General features: G+C 43.9%; 1 long non-coding RNA gene across 1 annotated transcript in view; it reads left to right on the top strand.

Moving 5' to 3' along the window:
* LOC137659633 (uncharacterized) overlaps window positions 1-18814 on the top strand; it is a 20054-nt gene extending 1240 nt beyond the window's left edge. The window contains exons 2-3 of the long non-coding RNA XR_011047601.1: window positions 13360-13477; window positions 17334-18814. This is a non-coding gene — a long non-coding RNA (uncharacterized lncRNA). The remainder of the gene's footprint in view (window positions 1-13359; window positions 13478-17333) is intronic.
* Window positions 18815-19866: the final 1052 nt, after the last annotated feature.

Here is a 19866-nt window from a genome sequence, read left to right as displayed (position 1 = left end):
ATTTGGAGTAATCTGAATCACGAGTAAAAACGGACGATGGTTTGAGATCTACCTCTGGATTCTAGTAGTTGGGTATGGCCACTAGGTCCTTGGTGTTGGATATGGCCACTGGTAGTTGGGTATGGCCACTAGGTCCTTGGTGTTGGATATGGCCACTGGGATTTAGTTAGGTAGTATCACTGATGAGTCTTATTTGGGTTGCATGGCCAAAGGGTAGTTATAATTTAGCAGCAGCAAGGAAGAACCGGTGCAACAACTACTTTGTAATTGGGCACACTTTATAAAAATATAGCTGGAGATATACTGCTTGTCACATTACTTCCGAGTACATAAGGTCTTTATGTCCCACCGTAACTGTTCGATGTCCTGGGTATGGATTTCAGGATTTTGAGGGTCCACAAACTTTTTCGTATGATTTATCATAAAGTGCCAGTACCAGAACTTGCCAATACTTCTGTATGCAGCCCACTCATCACACTGTAATGCTACCTGGCCTAATATACTGTACTTTTGAATAAGTGGGATTAAGGTAGCAGCATCCGTGTGTGGTTTTCCAATTAGTGTCACTGCAAAAAAAAAAATCTCAAAATATGGTCTATATTTCACCAAAAACCCACAAACCTGGAATTTCTCGACCACATCTGTATTTAAACTAGCCAAACTTTGACTCCTGTGTTTCTGGAAAAAATGTTTGGGATTCCAATTCGTGGCTGTTATCCACAAAATGTTCAGTGTCTAGGAACTAAAACTCCTTTGGGGCCAAAATTTAGGTTCCAGATAACATCTAAGCGAGTCTTAACTCTTCTGTAAGTACAAGTTCATAAAAAGGATTAACTACCACTGTTTGAAATTTTACTTATCAAGAAAACAATCTCTGTAATCACTCGCAGAGAAAGTATAATGGATACTCCTTTTTTTTTTTTTTTTTTTTTTTTTTTTTTTTTTTTTTTTTTTTTTGACATTGGAACTTGCATGTTTGAAAATACAGTATCTCTGCAAATACATTATTTTGAATCCTATGTACTACTGTCGGAAACCATTATTAACTTAGCTACAGATTTTAGTAAAAGGAAATTCCCGTTTGTTCCAACCCAATACAAACGTTTTTGCTCTTCACCATGGAAATAGCCCTATACTTTTTTGCAGGGTATAATAACCCACTGCTAGTTAGCCGGGGTTAGACTAGCCACGCTGCTCACATGCTCACCAGTTGTATTATATCGCTTTTGGTTTGGAGTGCCTACGTTGTCCTTTTTTCCTGTTAACCCTTTGCATAAAGCGGGCTATTTACTTCAATTCCCTTCCTTTTTCAGGAGAGTTTGTGTTTTGGAGGCTTGCCGATATGCGGGTTTGTCCTGGCATTGACAGTTTTCTATGCGGTACCTTCCTGTCTGCTCAGGAAAAACGCCCTCATGTTTGTTGTCCTGCTTGCAGACACTGCTCCTGCACACAGTGGTCTCCAAGAGTTGAATGTCGGGAGTTGTCACCCTCCCAGTGGGACTGGTTCGGTAGACTATAACATTAGTATTAAAGGGATAATTCTCCTTCGGGGTCTTCCTCAAAGTTGAAGTCCTGACTTATTACTCCAGCGTCTCGTTCCCTCCCCTCTGACATCTTGTTTGCTCTCATCCGGGAGGACGAACAAGTAAGAGTGGTGATCGACTGACCCCCGAGCAACTCTTAGGTGTGGAGGACACCGTTGCTTCCCTTTGGGAAGTGGCAGCGCTTTTAAGTTGTAGGGAGTCTTTCCATTGACACTACAGCATTACTTGGGGATGACAGGTCCCCCCTCTAAGGAGTGGGACACACTTGCCCTAGTCACACGAGAGTTTTGCAATATTGTTCAAGCATCCCCTGAGCTTTACCAAAGTTGGCTGATGAGCTCATCTCGATGAATGCCTGCATGCAACTTGCCTTTATGCCCACCAGACCTCAGTGGTGTGCATGCTATGACTGAAGTTCATGCTCGTCCCTCCTTTGGCTTGCTTAGAGAAGACTTAAGCACCCTCACTCTTGCACCACTCAGCCCTATAAGACTGACCTCTGGACTATGGTCTGTGTTGGAGCAACAGTGCCACATAAAACTCCTAGAAATGAGAGCATCATTCCTGTCTCAAACAATTCCAACAGCTCCGTTTCAGGACATTTCGTAGTGCTGATGAGCGACAACACCACGGTAGTGGTGCACTTAAACAAGGAGTTAGTTTTTCACAGAAGCTATGTCACTTAGCTGTAGAAATACTAAGATGGATGGAAGACTCCTTGGTAGTACTATCAGCCCACTTCATCCTGGGAAAGAAAAACATCCTGGTGGATAATCTGAGCTGGAAGACTGATAGTTGGCTCTGAGTGGTCTTTGCTACCTTTAATAGCCAACAAAGTCTTGACTTTGTGGGGTTTGCTGACAATAGACTTGTTCATGGAATCTCTTAACTGGAAGCTTCCAGTTTACTGCTCAGCAGTACCGTATTCCCGGGAAACTTAGCAAGATGCCTTTCAACATCAATGGGACAACCTAACATCCATGACTCCTAAACAAGATATGGGCATCACAAGACCTGTCAATGACCCCCATAGCTCCAATGTGGCAACATGCAGAATGATTCTCAGACCTACATCTGCTTATAGAGGTGCCGAGGGAGCTCCCTCCACTTCCTGAACTCCTCAAACAATCACGTGTAAAGAATTACCACAACACAGCGGCCTCACTTTGACTTTACGCATGAAGGTTATCCAATATCTCCCCTAGAAGATAGGCTTTTCGCAAGAAGTGGCAAAAAGTATGACTGGTTACCTCCAAATGTTTTGTACTGCTGTCTACTAGGCTAAGTGGGTAATCTTTTGTGGTTGGTGTTGTGGATTGGGCGTTCCTCTAGATGCCACTATACCCATGAAAGCAGAGTTACTACTGTACCACAGGGAGGAAAAACTCTGCTTGGTCTCAGCAGTGAAAGGTTACCGCTTAGCTTTGAGCCTCGTCTTTAGACTGAACAGAGTTAACATTTCCTCAGCTCAACTGAATTCTCTCCTCATACGAAGTTCAGATCTTACCTGCCCTCAGTCAGAAGTCAGACCACCACCTTGGAATGCAGTTAGTGTACTACGAGCCATATAAACCAAAGGAATGTATTGTATGGCATATCAGTTGTTCCCCACCCTGTGCTTGCACGAGACAAATGCTAATTCAACTCCTTTGAGAGATTGGTCCCAGTTTGCCATTTTTCTTAGCACTGAATGAGGCTCGGCTCAAGAGGGTAGGGTACACAGTACCGCTACAGCTTTGTCCACTGGTGGCGCCCTGGATAATTTCTTTGTTGTGGAACGAGACTTCACATTTCAACCCATTGTCGGCTACCCAATTATGCATCGCTAGATCCATTCCTGGATTTGAGCTTTCTCATTCTTGGGAGAAAGAACATCTCCCATCAAGTGTGTAGAATAGAGAGGCTCATAGGTTTCATAACCTTTAGGATCTAGCCTTGGTCACATTTCTACAAAGTAGGAGAATCACAGTGTCAACAGTCATTCATAAGTCCTGTGAGTTTAGGAGTAGGGCCTACGTAAACTAGGGCAGGAAACCACCTCGCTCTCAGTCCTTAAGTGATGTTGGTGAAATGAGGCATTTCAATACTCTACCAGGTCTTGAATCTTCCGTAGGCTCCAGTGTTGTAGCTTCTAGGGAAAATTTAGATAGTGAGTAGTAAGATCTTCTATCTGAATAATCTTGGCACTAGCTTTTCTGGATTGTTCCTGCCTACACAATGATTTGGTTAAAGGTTTTTATGTGGTAAAGAACAATGCATATCACCTGTAGCCAAGTTCAGTCGACCATCTTGTGGTTGGCTCGATATCAAACTTTGTTTAATGTGGTGTTTTACTACAGACTTCTCCGCAAAGTTCTGCATAGTTGTATTATTGGACTGGAAGGAATTATCCCAACTTTTTCATCAAATATTAAATCTTCTGGCCAGTTTGGCACAGACACTCAATAGCAGCTAAGCATTATTGGGCAGCCTTGCTATCTAGCTCACAAAAAGCTAAGACCCCTAGCTGTTTCTTCCTTCAGAAGGTGTCGGACTTTGCTCCAAATGTGGCCCCTCCCAGGCTTACCTAAGAAGGGTGTTTGGAGTAAGAAGTTGGTGAGCAGCATTTAGGAAGGCAGGCCATATCCCCATTTTTCAAATCAGGGAGATGGGGAACAAATCCTTATCCCTCTTTGCTGAGCTGATACCTTTTTAGACAGTGTTCACTTGGAATTGATCTCATGCACAAGCAAAGGACAGAGTACTAGGATCAACTGAGATCTGTAGTTGTTATATCAGCCAAATTAGGGTTGCAGTGTACTGCTTTCTTATAGTTCAGGAACCTCTGAATCACACGTAACAAGAAAGAAAGGCTGGCAGGGGAAGATGTGAGATTACTCAATTTTTCCTTATTTACCAATACCTCATAAGGGTTATAACAGACATTTGTTCCGTAACTGAAATACAAGCCATGCTATTTAATATGGGTAATTACTTTCGGCGTAGCTGAAATGACGAGCCATTAGAATTTTAACAAGGGTTTACTACCCCGCCGCTAGTTAGCCGGGGGTAAGGAGGGTAGCTTGCTACCCCCCCCCCCCTCCTCACACACACCTGTGCTGAGTTCACTTTGCTCTCGGCTCGGGTGCTAGACGGACGTGTCCGCTGTCACCCTCGCCTTTCTGACAGCCATTTTGACTGATCTTTTGTTTGCTTTTTCTTTTCTACAGTGTGTTTGTGAAGTTGGCCTCTGTCATGCGGAAGTGTCCTGGTTTACCTGACCGCCCTTGTGGAACTTATATGTCCGCGGTCGAAACGAACCCTCACACCTGATGTCCTTTCTGTAGGGGCCAACGGTGTGATAGAGATAATGTGTGTGGGGAGTGGTCTACCTCCCAGTGGGAGAGGTTTTCCCGGCGCCAGAAGAAGTCCAAAAGGAATATTTCTCCTTCGAAGAGTTTTTTGAAGGGGGAAAACCCAAGGGTTCTACTTCCGTGCCCCAAACCTCCTCCGAAGCTCCCACTCGATCGGTTTCTTCCGAGAAACTGTCGAGTGGTAGCGTAGGCTGCAGTTCTGTTGACCGATCTCGGGGTTTGGGAGAGGGAGTTGCCTCCCATAGCGAGGCAGCTCCTCCCCCGGGGGAGGATATTGATTTTCATGTTAATGTTTCTAACCATGATTTGTTACAGCTTTGGGCTTCCTTGGGGCTTCAGGGTTTGCCCTCCAAGGAAGCCTTGTTTGACATGATCAAGTTAGGAGCAGCTGTCAAACAGTCGCCGACTTTAGCAGAGGTCGATCCTCTGTGTATCGTCTACATTGTTGTGTCAGAGGCTTCTGACGAGTTGGGTCAAACCTCTGCTCCTGATGTAGCTGAAGGCTTAATTCCCCCCTCCGAACATCCTTCGAGGGAGGAACTAAGTAAGTCCAACGGTCTCTCCTGCAGGTGATTCTCCTCCTCGGGGGAGTTCACCGACAGAGACTCCTCTTTGGAGGACTGCTGGTCAGCTTGCTGACCCTACGGCCCCCAGACGGTGAATGAGGCGCAAAGCCCGCCTTCTTCTTCGCCGTAGAGGACTTCCCTCGCCCTACAAGGGCGTAAGGAGGTGCCTCTTTAGCTCGTCATCCCCGCAATCCGCCGCAGAGGAACCTCGTCGTCGATCACCGACCCTGCCAGCTACATCCCTGGACCTCTCTGCAGATCGTTCGCCATCTCCTTCGGTGGAAGGGCGTCCTTACAAAGGACACGGCGACCTTCCTCCCGCCAGACCTGCTGACCTGCCGTCGCCGTTCCTGGTCGCTGATGCGCTGTGGGCGCCCATGAATCCTGTTTTTAAGCGGGCATCGGTCCCTTCGGGGCACAGGGGACTTTCTCTCCTAGAGACTAAGTCCCTTGCGCGCCATCGATCTCCTACGCGCAGGCGCGCTCCTGTTCCAGAGCCTGTTAGAGTGCGCTAGCGCTCTTCTGCACGCCAGTGCTCACCTGTGTGCCAACGCTCTCTTGCCCGCCAGCGCGCCCTCTTCCTGATGCGCGTCATGTGCGCTCACGATCTCCTGTGCGCCAGCGCTCGCCTACATGCCAGCATTCTCCAACGCGCCAGCTCTCGCCTGTGCGCCAACGTTCTCATGCGCGCCCACGATCTTCGGATCTGGGCGCAAAGGGGAAGATAATCTCTTCCCCTGCTCGTCAGCGCTCGCCAGCACCTTCACTTACGCCCCATCGCGCTCCCACGCGCGCCCTGCTCTCCCAACTGTTGCAGCTCTAGATGTGCGCCCTCGTGCTCGCCCGCGCGCAGGGGATATTTCCCCTGCGCGCGCGCCCAATGTGTTCGCCCTCACGGGCTCAGCATGATCCTGTGCGCCAGCGAGCGCGAACAATCACCCTCACGCGCGCGAGTGCTTATTCAGCCTGCTGCGCACTCGCCTCTATCTCCAGAACACACCCCTGCGCGCCATCACTCGCCCACGCGCCAACGCGCTCCCTCGCCCGCTGCCCCGCCCGCCCACGCGCGAACTATCGGCCGAGCGCAATTTAGGCGGAATTCCATCGTGCGAGCGCCAGCGCAATTTAGGCGGAATTCCATCGTGCGAGCACCAGCGCAATCGCCAACGCGATCCCAAGCGCAAGACTGGGATGACGCATGGCTAGGTTACCGTCATCGCCCCCCCCCCCTCGCAAGCGCAGAATAGCGCGCTCGCTGGAGGGAGGGAGAACTCCAGATATGTCCAGGAACTTCCCGCCTTCTTCTTTTCAGGCCGACCCTGCTTTGGTAAGTCCTCCTAGGGATCGAACGATCCCCTTCCCTCCAGAGGGAGTTTCTGACAGCGCAGCTGTCAGTCGACAGCCCGGGTTTGGATCCTTCGTCAGAGCGGTCGTACAGGCTTTCAAGCCTGTTCTCTCCGAACTAGGACACAAATCAGTGGCAGTTTCGACTACCCTGAAGAGGAAGAGAGGAGGAGTGGACGTGGTAACTTCTCCAGGGGCGAAGTTGACTCCTCGGAAGTCTTTGAGGAAGGCTCCCTCCCCTCCCCCCCCATACTTTCTCTCCCTCCCCTTCGGACGAGGATTTCCCGTCCTCGGGAGTCACATGAGGTGAGGTGTTCCCCCATCGCAACAATGAGGGAAACCCCACCTCGCGCAGAGAAGTCTTCTCAGGTAGGGGTGGAGAAGAGCCTCCCACCATCACTTCAGGAGTCCTGTATCCCTCCCAGGAGGAAGTCGAAGGACTCCAAGACAGTTCCAAAGTCATCCTCGAGGATTAGACCAGAGCCAGCCAACCCCTCGAAGAACGTCCACGAGTCCCCCCGAGAAGAGCTTTCGGGGACAGGAGACTTAGCTGCCAGCCCTTCAGGAGGGGAGCTTCAGGAGTCAGAACACGCTTTCTGGCAAGTTCTGACCCTTATGAGTAATCTCAACGGGTTCTCGGACCCAGAGATTCCTCCTCGTGAGGGCAAGGACACGGTCCTGGACCGAGTCTGGTCTACTCAGAAACCCTCTAGGGCCAGTGCGGCTTTGCCTTGGTCCCAAGGGGTTAAGAGTGCCAGAGATAAGGTTGAGGGCCAGCTCTCCGAGCTTGCCTCCTCCAGCCGGTTCAGCGCCGGGAACAAACTCCCGCCTCCTCGTGTCCATCAGAGGAGGTACTTCGAGATCATGGAGGAGACTTGTTTAGCTCTTCTTTTGCACCATTCTTTGGTAGAGCTTACCAAGGGAGTCCCTCTTGAGAGAGACTCCACCCGGCAAGTGGCTTCCTCGGCTAGAGAGATCCTCAGCCAGGAGAAGGTAGCGAAGTGTGCCATGCAAGCAACTTTGTGGCTGGACATCTGGCTAGGGTCTCTAGGCATCCTGCTACGATCCGAGGACCTGTCCAAGGAAAGTACCAGGAAGGCCATGGAGACATTTCTACTCTCAGGCACTCGTACCATCGAGTTTCTAGCCCACCAAGTCTCGAACTTGTGGGCTAACACCATCTTGAAGCGTCGAGATGCGGTGTCTGAGAGGTTCCACCAGGAAGTCCCCAACATCGAGATCAGCAGTCTCTGACATTCTTCCATCTTGGGGAGAAATCTGTTTGAGCCTAAGGACGTGGAGCAGGCAGCTGAGAGGTGGAGGAAGTCCAACCAGGACTCTCTCCTGCAGAGGGTTTTAACATCTAAGCCCTATAAACCTCCAGCAACCCAGCAACCACGTCCTACCAAGACAACGAAACTGGCAACGGCAGCGAAGACAACGGTGTCAAAGACAAGAAAGGCAAAAAGTCCTCCAGGGGAGGGAAAAATCCTAGAGGGAGTGGCCGAGGCCACGAACGCTAGGATTGGCAGTCCCCCTGCATGTCCACCAGTAGGGGGTTGCCTGCAAAGTTGCGCAAGCAGGTGGCAGCAACTCTGGGCCGATTCCTGGACAATTTCCGTAATCAGTCAAGAATTTCGCGTCCCGTTCATAACATCTCTACCTCCCCTGACAGCGGATCCAGTGTCGTTGATCTCCCTTGCTATGGGATCAGCAAGGGGGCAAGCCCTTTGGGCAGAAGTCGAGACCATGTTGAAGAAGGGCGCTCTCCAAGGGGTCATCGATGGGTCCCCAGGCTTCTTCAGTCGACTCTTTCTCGTAAAGAAGGCGTCTGGAGGCTGGAGACCAGTCATCGACCTCTCAGCTCTGAACAGGTTTGTCAAGCAGACCCCGTTCAGCATGGAGACGGCAGACACGGTCAGACTTGCAGTGAGACCTCAAGACTTCATGTGTACACTGGATCTGAAGAACGCGTACTTCCAAATCCCAGTCCATCCGTCTTCAAGGAAGTACTTAAGATTCTGCCTAGACAACAAGATCTACCAGTTCAAGGTGCTGTGCTTTGGTCTCGCCACAGCACCTCAGGTTTTCACCAGAGTGTTCACCCTGATATCATCGTGGGCACACAGGATCGGCATCCGTCTCCTCCGTTATCTGAACGACTGGCTGATCCAAGCAGACTCGGAGTTAGCCCTTCTTCGACACCGAGACAAACTTCTGAGACTGCCAAGATCTGGGGATCCTGGTAAATCTCGAGAAGTCTTCTCTGCTCCCTAATCAAAGACTGGTATATCTAGGCATGATAATAGACACCAATCTCCACAAAGCCTTCCCATCAGACGACAGGATAGCAAGGCTGAGGAGGGTCGCGAGTCCTTTCCTCAGACGAGAGGAACTCCCAGCCCAATCGTGGTTACGTCTCCTCGGTCATCTCTCATCCCTGGCCCGACTAGTTCCCAACGGTCGCCTCAGAATGAGATCTCTGCAATAGCAACAAGTTCTGGTGGAATCAAGGACACGATTCCCCGGACGTCATGATCCCGATGGGTCCTGCAGAACGGACGGACCTTCAGTGGTGGGTGACAGAAGAGAACCTACGAAAGGGAGTGGATCTTCTCTTCCTCCCCCCGGATTTGATGATGTTTTCGGACGCTTCAAAGAAAGGGTGGGGGGCCCACGTTCTGCACCACAGGACCTCAGGCCTGTGGTCATAATCAGAAAAGTGCCTCCATATAAATCTGCTAGAAATGAAGGCCGTATTCCTGGCTCTTCAACAGTTCCAACAATACCTGGCGGGTCACTCCTTGTTGGTGATGAGCAACATCACCACAGTAGTGGCTTATGTCAACAAGCAGGGAGGTACCTTTTCAGAGCAGCTATCCCATCTCGCAGTAGAGATACTGAGATGGACCGAAGTCCACTCGATTCCACTATCGGCTCACTTCATTCCAGGCAAGAGGAATGTGCTCGCCGACATTCTGAGCAGAGCGTCTCAGATAGTGAGTACCAAGTGGTCTTTGGATCATCTAGTAGCCAACAAAGTCCTGACTTTGTGGGGTTCCCCGATTGTTCCGCTGTACTGCTCCCCAGTCCCGGATCCCAAGGCACTCTGGCAAGATGCCTTTCAACAACGGTGGGACAACATCGACGTTTACGCCTTTCCCCTGTTCTGTCTGATGAGGAGGGTACTCAACAAGACCAGATTATCGGTCAATCTCTCGATGACCCTAATAGCTCCACTATGGCATCATGCGGAATGGTTTCCGGACCTTCTGCAACTCCTAACGGAACTTCCGAGAGAACTCCCTCCACGACACGAGCTACTCAAACAACCACACGCCAACATCTTTCACAAAGCTGTAGCTTCGCTTCAACTTCACGCCTGGAGACTATCCAGCATCTCCTCGCAGAGAGAGGATTTTCGCAACAAGTTGCGAACAGGATGTCTGGACACCTGCGAAGGTCATACGCAGGGGTCTACCAGGCAAAGTGGAGAGTTTTCTGTGGTTGGTGTCGTGGAAGGGGTATCTCTCCACTCGATGCCACTATTCCAGCAATAGCGGAGTTCTTCGTGTATTTGCGAGAAATACGCCTTTCAGTCTCGGCAGTGAAAGGCTATCGCTCAGCCTTAAGTCTAGCCTTCAGGCTCAAAGGAGTGGACATTTCTTCTTCGCTGGAACTTTCCCTACTCGCACGAAGTTATGAACTTACCTGCCCTCAGTCGGAAGTGAGACCACCTCCATGGAACGTGGTTCGAGTTCTCAGATCTCTTAAGAGACCTCCCTACAAACCATTACGCCAGGCTTCAGATCGCCACCTGACTTGGAAGACGGTGTTCCTACTAGCTTTGGCCTCGGCCAAGCGAGTTGGTGAACTTCATGGTCTCTCGTATGACATCGCCCATTCAAGGGGATGGGGGGAGGTAACGTTCACATTCGTCCCTGAGTTTGTTGCTAAGACTCAGAATCCGGTAGTGCCGGATCCATGGTTCAACTCTTTCCAGGTTTCAAGTCTTCGTTCTATAACAGATGACCCAGACCATCTCCTACTGTGCCCAGGAGTCTGAGGCTATATCTTAAAAGAATGGCAGCAGTTCGTCCCTAAGTGCTGGCATTGTTTGTGAGCACTGGGAAGACGAAGAGGAGGGTTACCAAGAATACCATCTCAGCATGGATTCGGAAGGTAATCCATCTATCCCTGAATCCTGACCCTCCTCCGTCACGTCGCCCTGGAGCACATGATGTCAGGGGCGTAGCTACGTCCCTGGCCTTCAAAAAGAACTCGGTGACGCAGGTTCTACAAGCAGGGGTGTGGAAGCGTCAGACGACCTTCACAGCCCACTACCGGCAAGACGTGACCCACAGGAGGCTCGATACGTTCTCTATCGGTCCTGTGGTGATTGCACAACAGCTGGTTTAAACCTCAGGCTCCTTAATGGACAATAGCAGAGGGTTGAGGGCATTGTTACCCGGTCTTAGTCTGCATGAATGAAAAGGTATATCTGGCCCTTATTCTTTTTTTCATCCCCCCCTCTCTTGGGGAAAGTAGCATCCTGGGTTCTCTGCACAGCTGACATCAAACCACTGCAGGTAAACCATGTTTCCTTGTGTTCCTAGTATTAAGTTAATACTGTCACGTCCCCATACCCTGACGAGGTGGTATTGGGAGAGTCCTAGCCTAAAGTTTCCATCTAAAGAACTTCAGGTCAACTTCCTAGGACGAGTCACTCTTCAAACCTTCACACACAGCTTATGTAGGCTGCAGCCCTTACATAGGAAGGTGCAGGGACTACTTATTGTTGAGTGCTGACACACTCAGATATTGAGTCCCCGGGCAAAGCCAAAAGCCAGTACTGGCCGGGACTTGCCACCCTTCCTAAGGGTTGAGTCACCCATATTAAATAGCGTGGTTTTTATTTCAGTTACGGAACAAATGACAAATTTGTAGATAATTTGTGTTTTTCCTAACTATACAAACCTTAGCTATTTAATCAAACTTGCCCGCCAGCCCCATCCCCCGAGAAGTCCTAACTCTAAGCAAAGTGAACTCAGCACAGGTGTGTGTGTGTGTGTGTGTGTGGGGGGGGGGGTAGCAAGCTACCCTCCCTACCCTCCCGCTAAATGGGGTAGTAAACCCTCATTAAAATTCTAATGCTTCGTCATTTCAGCTACGCCGAAAGTAATTACCCATATTAAATAGCTAAGGTTTGTATAGTTAGGAAAAATACAAATTATCTACGAATTTGTCATTTCCCAAACATTTCTCTTCCTATTCTCTTCTTTGAACATTTCTCCAAATAGGAAATAATAGTGTAGTATAAGGGTTATAATAGACATTTCACAAACATTTCACAAGAAGTTTCTTGGGCCTTCTAGTGAGTGCTTTTCATTCTCATGAGGTAGTAACTGACCTTACCAGTTGGCTAGCACTTCCGGGTTAGGTCAAGGGGATGGTGAGTCTAGTACAACAGCTATATCTGTTGCCCAGGTTTCAGGTGAACAGTGCAGCAACAGTATTATAGATCACTTGGGGGTGAACTTAATGCAGCAACCTTCATTGTTCCTGCTGTGGCATGTAAGGAACACCCTCACATAACCCTCACCTTGAGGGAGTATCTTAACGCCCCTCTAATCAGTATAATTGAAGCTGGTCAAACAGATTGGGAGCCCAGTATGACAATTACTGCCTTTGATCAGTTGCAGTTAGACAGTCTCTCAAGGAACCGAGCACCAGCACTGTAGATCAGGTGAAAGAGTTTTTACACCCTCACTATCAATTCCTGTTGTGACATTGATGGAAGGTCCTTGCCTTTAGAGAGCTGCTCTTCTGTGCCATGAGTGAGTAGTGGAATTTACCTGACCATGGGCACCTGTAGAGCTCATCAAGCAGAGGCAGATTCTACCTTGGTTGCTATTGCTGTCGCATAGGTTACAGTCACCCATCACCATAGGCCTGGTAGAGAAAAATATGCTCCCCTTGGAATTCACTCACCTCAAGATGAGAGTAATGGACCTTACCCTGTGACTGTTTCACCTGGGTTTGATCAAACAGTGCAGGAGCCCAGTATGTTCAAGCACCCGCACCTTCCAGGTAGAAGTGAAACATCTTCGTGTACCTTTTCAATCACTTCTAGACCCGGAGGGATACTCAGTTATATCCTTATCTGCTAACTCTTTTGGAAGGTTTCTAATTCGACATCCTCCCGTTCAGGTTCATGAGGGATTTGTCTATATCCATGTGCGATGCATGATGGAGATCAGATAGTAAACACGCAGCAGTAATTTTTTGGACCAAAGATGATTGAATCTGTAATGATTTGGTTACTATGGGTAGGAAGTAGATGATTATTTATTAACAAATATCTATCAATAGGTACATTCTAATATTTTTGAAACACTAAACTTATGGTTGTCATTTCTTTAATAACAGTAACATTTACCTTATGAAAAGTCCTTTTATGTAATTATAAAAGCAAAAATGTCATGTTCAATTCCATTATGATTATGCAGTATTGTGAGTGATTTAAAATATTTTCATATTTTTTTTTCTCAGGTGCATCTTAAGGAATGGACCATGGGAATGAAAATTGAATTTTTATAGTTAACCTATTCTTCACTAAGAGCATAGAATCTATAAAAGCCAGCTAGCTGCTGTAACTGGAATTATAAAGGTAAGATTAATAAAGAGCATTGTTTGTTACATTTGAATGGTATTACAAAAAAATAATGTTGGCTTGTTAGTAAATTAATATAAACTTTCAATTAAAATTTGATTACCCCACTTATAGATTGATGATTATTGATGATCAATGAATTATATTAAGAGGACTAAGTTTATAGATTGGGACAAATGATATGTTTCTTAATTAGATATTCAAGGTCGAATTTACCTGTTGGTAAATTACATTAGGGTTGTTTTTCTTGACATTTGTTAGTGGGATTCATTCTAGATTTTACCCAATGAAGGGAGTTGAAAGTTTCAAGTGCTCATAGTAAAAGACTAAAGTGGTATTGGATTACAGATGAATAAAGGTGGAATTTGATACAGTACAGCTACAGTATAGGGGGATAGTATAGGTGGGGGAGTGGAGGGGGGGAATTAGGATTGGAAGGATTTGAGGGAAAAGTGTTAAAATGAAGTACAGTGGGAGTTGAAAAGATTGGGGCAGACCCAATAGCCCTTTGTTGTTGGTTTTTATGCCAACATCATGCCTTGTGGACTCCCAGGAGGTGAGTTCTTTTGCCAGCCACCGAGGGATTTGTGTTTTCATGATTATTCCTTTCCTGGAGCTTGTGTATTTTTTTTCTACTTTAGTTTTATTGTTTTACTTTAATACTCTGGATTTGGTTCGTCCTGAGAAATGAAAGGAGCTATCCTTTTCCACCAGGAATGCTCCTTGTGTATGTGTGTGTGTGTGTTTTTCCTCACTTGTTGTTGCAAGTTCTGGGTAAATGTTTTTCAATCTTTCCCAGGCTTGTGTGGCTCATCTGTGGTATCTGGCGTTTACTGGTTCGAAATTGTATATGTTATGGAGTGTTTCGTTGTTTTTGTTGATGCTATTATCATTATTATTGTTGTTTGTTATGGTTTAGATCATGTATGTTTATTGTGTTTCCATTTTGGAATTTTTGTAGGATTTTCATCCTTATAATTGAGCCACTGTTCATGCTGGTGCTATTGGATATTCGAATAGAGGTCGTATTAGGCTTTTGTAGAGATGATGTATTATGTTTTTATTCAATAGTTTGAAACGTTTTAATGCTCCTTTCCTGTGTTTTGCCAATTGGAGTTTTTGTTTGATACGGCAGCTTATGCCAGTTCTTTTGATAGACACATCAAGGGTTTTAACTTCGCTGTTAAATGGAACGTTTATGTTTCGTAAATTGTCATGAGGGCAATTTCAGTGGTTCTCCCTGTTCTGAAACCGTGTTTGTGTTTGTAGAATTTGTTGAGATTTTCTAGGAATCTCCTTTGTCTTTTGTTTGCGATTTTTTCATACACTTTTCCCGGCACTTCCAGCAGAGTGGTTGCCCTTCTGTTGCTGGCAGTTTTGGGTCTTTCCCTTGTTTTGAGGGGAAGTATGAGTATTCGTTCTGTTTGGTTTTGGGTAATATCCATTTGAGTGTGTTAGGTTTAATATTTGTTTGAGTCTTCTCCATGCCACCATTGGTAGTTTTGATAGCATTAGGTTGTTTATGCCACTTTTACCTGGTGCTTTGTGTTTAAATGCTTTCACTGCTTTCATTATCTCGTGTATTTTAATGTTTGCTGGTAAGTAGTTTGTCCTCATCCAGTCTTTGTAGATCTCGATTTTGATAGGAGGTTGTTCGTTCTCTATTTCCTTGTAGGAAGTTGAAGACTTCTGTGTGTCTATCGAAATTTGTAATTTCGAAAGTGCTTACCCATGTTTCGGTTAGTAATATGATTGGGTCTCCCATTTTTTCTACTTTATGACTATTACTGTTGATTAATTGTGGTAATTCTATTTTGGATTTCCCCAGTAATCTTTGTAGTTTTTCCCAGAATTTTTCTGGGTCTTTGTATTAGTTTTATTATCGTGTTGTTCCAGTTTTCTCTGTTTAATCTGTTAGATTCTTCAATTATTTAATTTTGAATGTCTTATTAGGGTGTATGTTACCCTTATCCACTTGTGTGTTTGATTGCAGGGGATTTGATTGTTGGTTGTGTAGATTTAAGTAGTCACTATCTGGGGTGTGTTTATATGATATTCTCTTTATCTGAGAGTTCGCATCTATTGTTTGAGATGTCTGACATCCATTTGTTTTTTGCCGAATGTATTGTGTTTTCTGTTGTAGTTTCATTGTTGTTTAGGTCTATTTCTAGTTCCTGTATGACTATTTTTCTTGTCATTGTGTCTTTAAAGATTTCCCAGTTTTCCTTTTTTTTTTGTGCTGCCCCTGTCTTTTATTTCTGACTCTTGGTTTTGTTGAGTTTTATTATGATTGGAATATTACATGATGCTGTGATTGGTCTTGGTGATATGTTATAGTTTAAGTGTGCTCTGTTGTGTTCAAGTATGATGTCAAGTCTGCTGGTGTATTGTTTATTTAGTTTGCCATTGTGTTGAACATTGGTCTTATATGTGTTAAGTTATTGTTTCTATGTTGGTTTAGTGCGTTTCCTATTGCATTTGTCTGGATGTCCTATAAAGGAATGTCTTTCATTTAGATCTCCTATTATGGACCACGTACATTTAGAGGCAGGCACACTAAAGAATGGGGATCCTCGTGGCTCCTGCTCATGAAGGTACTGCACTTATGTTCAGTAACCCAAGGGTAGGAAAGCATGTCCACATGTGGTCTCTCCATTAAAAACATACTCTTACACTCAAAGATTAAGAAAAGCAGTTAAACCGCTAAATAGGGAAACACAGAGCGTACATAGGTGCATCTCGGTGGCTGAAGTCAGAAGTGGCTTCTCGGTGGTGCTGGTGAGGGGGCAGAACTTTCCAACCACATGCCAGTAACTATCAACACCTCGTGAAAATGTTAAATAGACAAGTTCCGGTAGAGCTGAAATCATATATTAAAGGATAAGGGTTTGTATTATTACAGAAACAAACATTGGAAATACAATACTATCTTAATCTACTGAATATCAAATCCCCATACATACATAATAGGGAATTTGATATTCAATAGGTTAAGATAGTATTGGATTTCCAATGTTTATGAAACTACCACATCAATTATTCATTGGCACAGCAATATACTCTGCACCTGAAATTGTTTTGTCAAAAAAAAAGATATATATACAGTATATATACTGTATATATATATATATATATATATATATATATATATATATATATATATATATATATATATATATAATTTTGGATGTGAATATACATAAATCTTTTTTTTTTTTATGAATCTCATGTATTGTGTTGTTTGACCAGGTATCCTCTATGGTGTAAGGTAGAACGTTTTATTCAAGGTATTATGGTTTATTGAGGTTCTCTCTAAGAAAAGACCAGGGATTAATGCAGTATTAGGGGGAGGGGGAGCTTCTGTAAGTCATAGTATTGCCTGTTTTCAGTCATTAGATTATTGTAGTGAAGTATTTTCTTGTCAAGATTTAGGAGGTAATACTTTTTTCACTTTACAACATATACTTTCGATAGTAATATTTTCTATTGTAAATGTCATGGACATATCTAGTTTGTAATTATTTTCATCATCATCCTCCTCTCCTCTTACGCCTATTGACGCAAAGGGCCTCGGTTAGATTTCGCTAGTCGTCTCAATCTTGAGCTTTTAAATCAGTACTTCGCCATTCATCATCTACTTCACGCTTCATAGTCCTCAATTATGTAGGCCTGGGTCTTCCACTTTTCTAGTGCATTGTGGAGCCCAGTTGATTACTGAATATTTAATATTCTTTACATTTCATCATGCAGAGTAATATACTAAAAGTGCAGTCTTGATATTGAAGTGCCCAGTAAACTATTTGAGTAAGACTAAATATATTTGTAAAATTAATATATTTTACTAATTTTTCAGAGTTGATTCATCAAAAGAGAAGGAAATCATTAATGACCTCCGGTGAATTATCTGGGATTTAGAAAATAATGGAATCATCTCAACTGAAGTGGACAGACAAAATAATGGAATCATCTCAACTGAAGTGGACAGACAAAATAATGGAATCGTCTCAACTGAAGTGGACAGACAAAATAATGGAATCATCTCAACTGAAGTGGACAGACAAATTAATCTAATTATCTCAACTGAAGTGGACAAGACAAAATAATCGAATCATCTCAACTGAAGTGGACAAGACAAAATAATCGAATCATCTCAACTGAAGTGAACAAGACAAAATATCAGGGAAAATAATGGAATCATCTCAACTGAAGTGGACAGACAAATTAATCGAATTATCTCAACTGAAGTGGACAAGACAAAATAATTGAATCATCTCAACTGAAGTGAACAAGACAAAATATCAGAGAAAATAATCGAATCATCTCAACTGAAGTGGACACAAAATGTCAGAGAAAATAATCGAATCATCTCAACTGAAGTGGACACAAAATGTCAGAGAAAATAATCGAATCATCTCAACTGAAGTGGACAGACAAAATAATTGAATCATCTCAACTGAAGTTGGCAGCCTATCTTCATAACATTCTGGAGTATTAGAACACGCTTATGAGAAATATTACATTGCTACAAATATTTATAAATGCTAAATTGACCAGGTTTTTTGTGGGTTATGTGCTATGATTGTAACTCCATTTATAATCCATAGGTTGAATAGTAATTACTAACTGATGGTAAAAAGCTATTATAGTTAGTTATGTTAAGAGGTCCAGAGGAATTTTTAATAGTATTACTGTATTATTTCAAGATTATCAAAGTGTATTTACATCTGGAAGCCGAGAATTTAATTATCAAAGTTATTAACTTTAACCAAGTCTAGTAATAAGTATTTTATTCACTCTTAATCCTTACAATCAGATGATTTTAGTCAGTTTTTTTTTTTTATTCTGTTCATCTTACGTTAAAAAATACACGCTATTTTTTTCTAGTGAACTCTAAAAATGCAAAATTTAACTCTAAAATTAGGTCTAGATCAACATATGTGGGTTTGTTTGACTTTATAATTAAATTTAGGATTTATTTCAATTTCCTAATTAATATTTGATATTAAAAAAGCACAATCATTCGACTAGTTATATAAAAAACAATTTGGCGAATACGAATATACCGAATGCAAGGGGATTCTTATTACCTCTTAAAATTATTAACCATAATGATTATAGGTAATGTCATTTGTATTATTGTATATGTTTTGAAAAATGAAGAAATTGAACATTAACAATCAAGACTAACTAATGTCAATAAATGTAAATGAGGAAGGATTTTTCCTCGGAAATTTTTCTGCTTGTTTTCAATTTTCATTAACTATCTCTTAAATACAGGTGTCAATTTCCTCTGGGCCTCTTAACATGCTTCAAGATCGTGTCATTTATAGAATTGTGTAAAGTACTGTAAACAAGTTATCTAAATGTGTCATTGAAGGGAAATTAACATCAATAATTGTTTTAGCCATTAATTCAAATTCATACTATAATCTGTGTATTTAAGTACATTAATTACATGTGAATATAACCTAGAACCTCTTATTTTAAATTAATATTATTATATCTTGGTCTATATATATATAGCATTTCGACTGTCATATAACTATTAGCAACTGACATTTAATTTTCTTCTACAAAACGTCAAATCTGTAGTAGGCCTATGTTCTCTTTAAGTATAATCAGGTTTGCTTTAGATAGTAGCTATTCAACCAAAAATTATGGATGTTGCCCACGTTTTGCCCACACGTTTAATCAATTTTTACTCATGGGGCAGGGGAGAATATCTGTTATACAAGGCTAAAATAACCTCTTCCTCTTACAAGATTATCTCTCTCTCTCTCTCTCTCTCTCTCTCTCTCTCTCTCTCTCTCTCTCTCTCTCTCTCTCTCTCTCTCTCTCAAGGCTAAAATAATTCTTTCCCTTACAAGGCTAAAATAATCTCTCTCTCTCTCAAACTAATTGCACCTCTGTCACTCGCAAAGTAATTACACACACACACTCTCTCTCTCTCTCTCTCTCTCTCTCTCTCTCTCTCTCTCTCTCTCTCTCTCTGCTAAAATAATTCTTTCCTTTACAAGGCTAAAATAATCTCTCTCTCTCTCTCTCTCTCTCTCTCTCTCTCTCTCTCTCTCTCTCTCTCTGCTAAAATAATTCTTTCCTTTACAAGGCTAAAATAATCTCTCTCTCTCTCTCTCTCTCTCTCTCTCTCTCTCTCTCTCTCTCTCTCTCTCTCTCTCTCTCTCTCTCTCAAACTAATTGCAACTCTCTCCTAAATTACATTTTTCTCTCTCTCTCTCTCTCTCTCTCTCTCTCTCTCTCTCTCTCTCTCTCTCTCTCTCTCTGCTAAAATAATTCTTTCCTTTACAAGGCTAAAATAATCTCTCTCACTCTCTCTCAAACTAATTGCACCTGTCTCTCCTAAATTACATTCTCTCTCTCTCTCTCTC

The sequence above is a fragment of the Palaemon carinicauda genome, chromosome 20 (genome assembly GCF_036898095.1).
Source record: "Palaemon carinicauda isolate YSFRI2023 chromosome 20, ASM3689809v2, whole genome shotgun sequence".
Taxonomy (NCBI): domain Eukaryota; kingdom Metazoa; phylum Arthropoda; class Malacostraca; order Decapoda; family Palaemonidae; genus Palaemon; species Palaemon carinicauda.
This window is presented reverse-complemented; position numbering and strand designations above follow the sequence as displayed.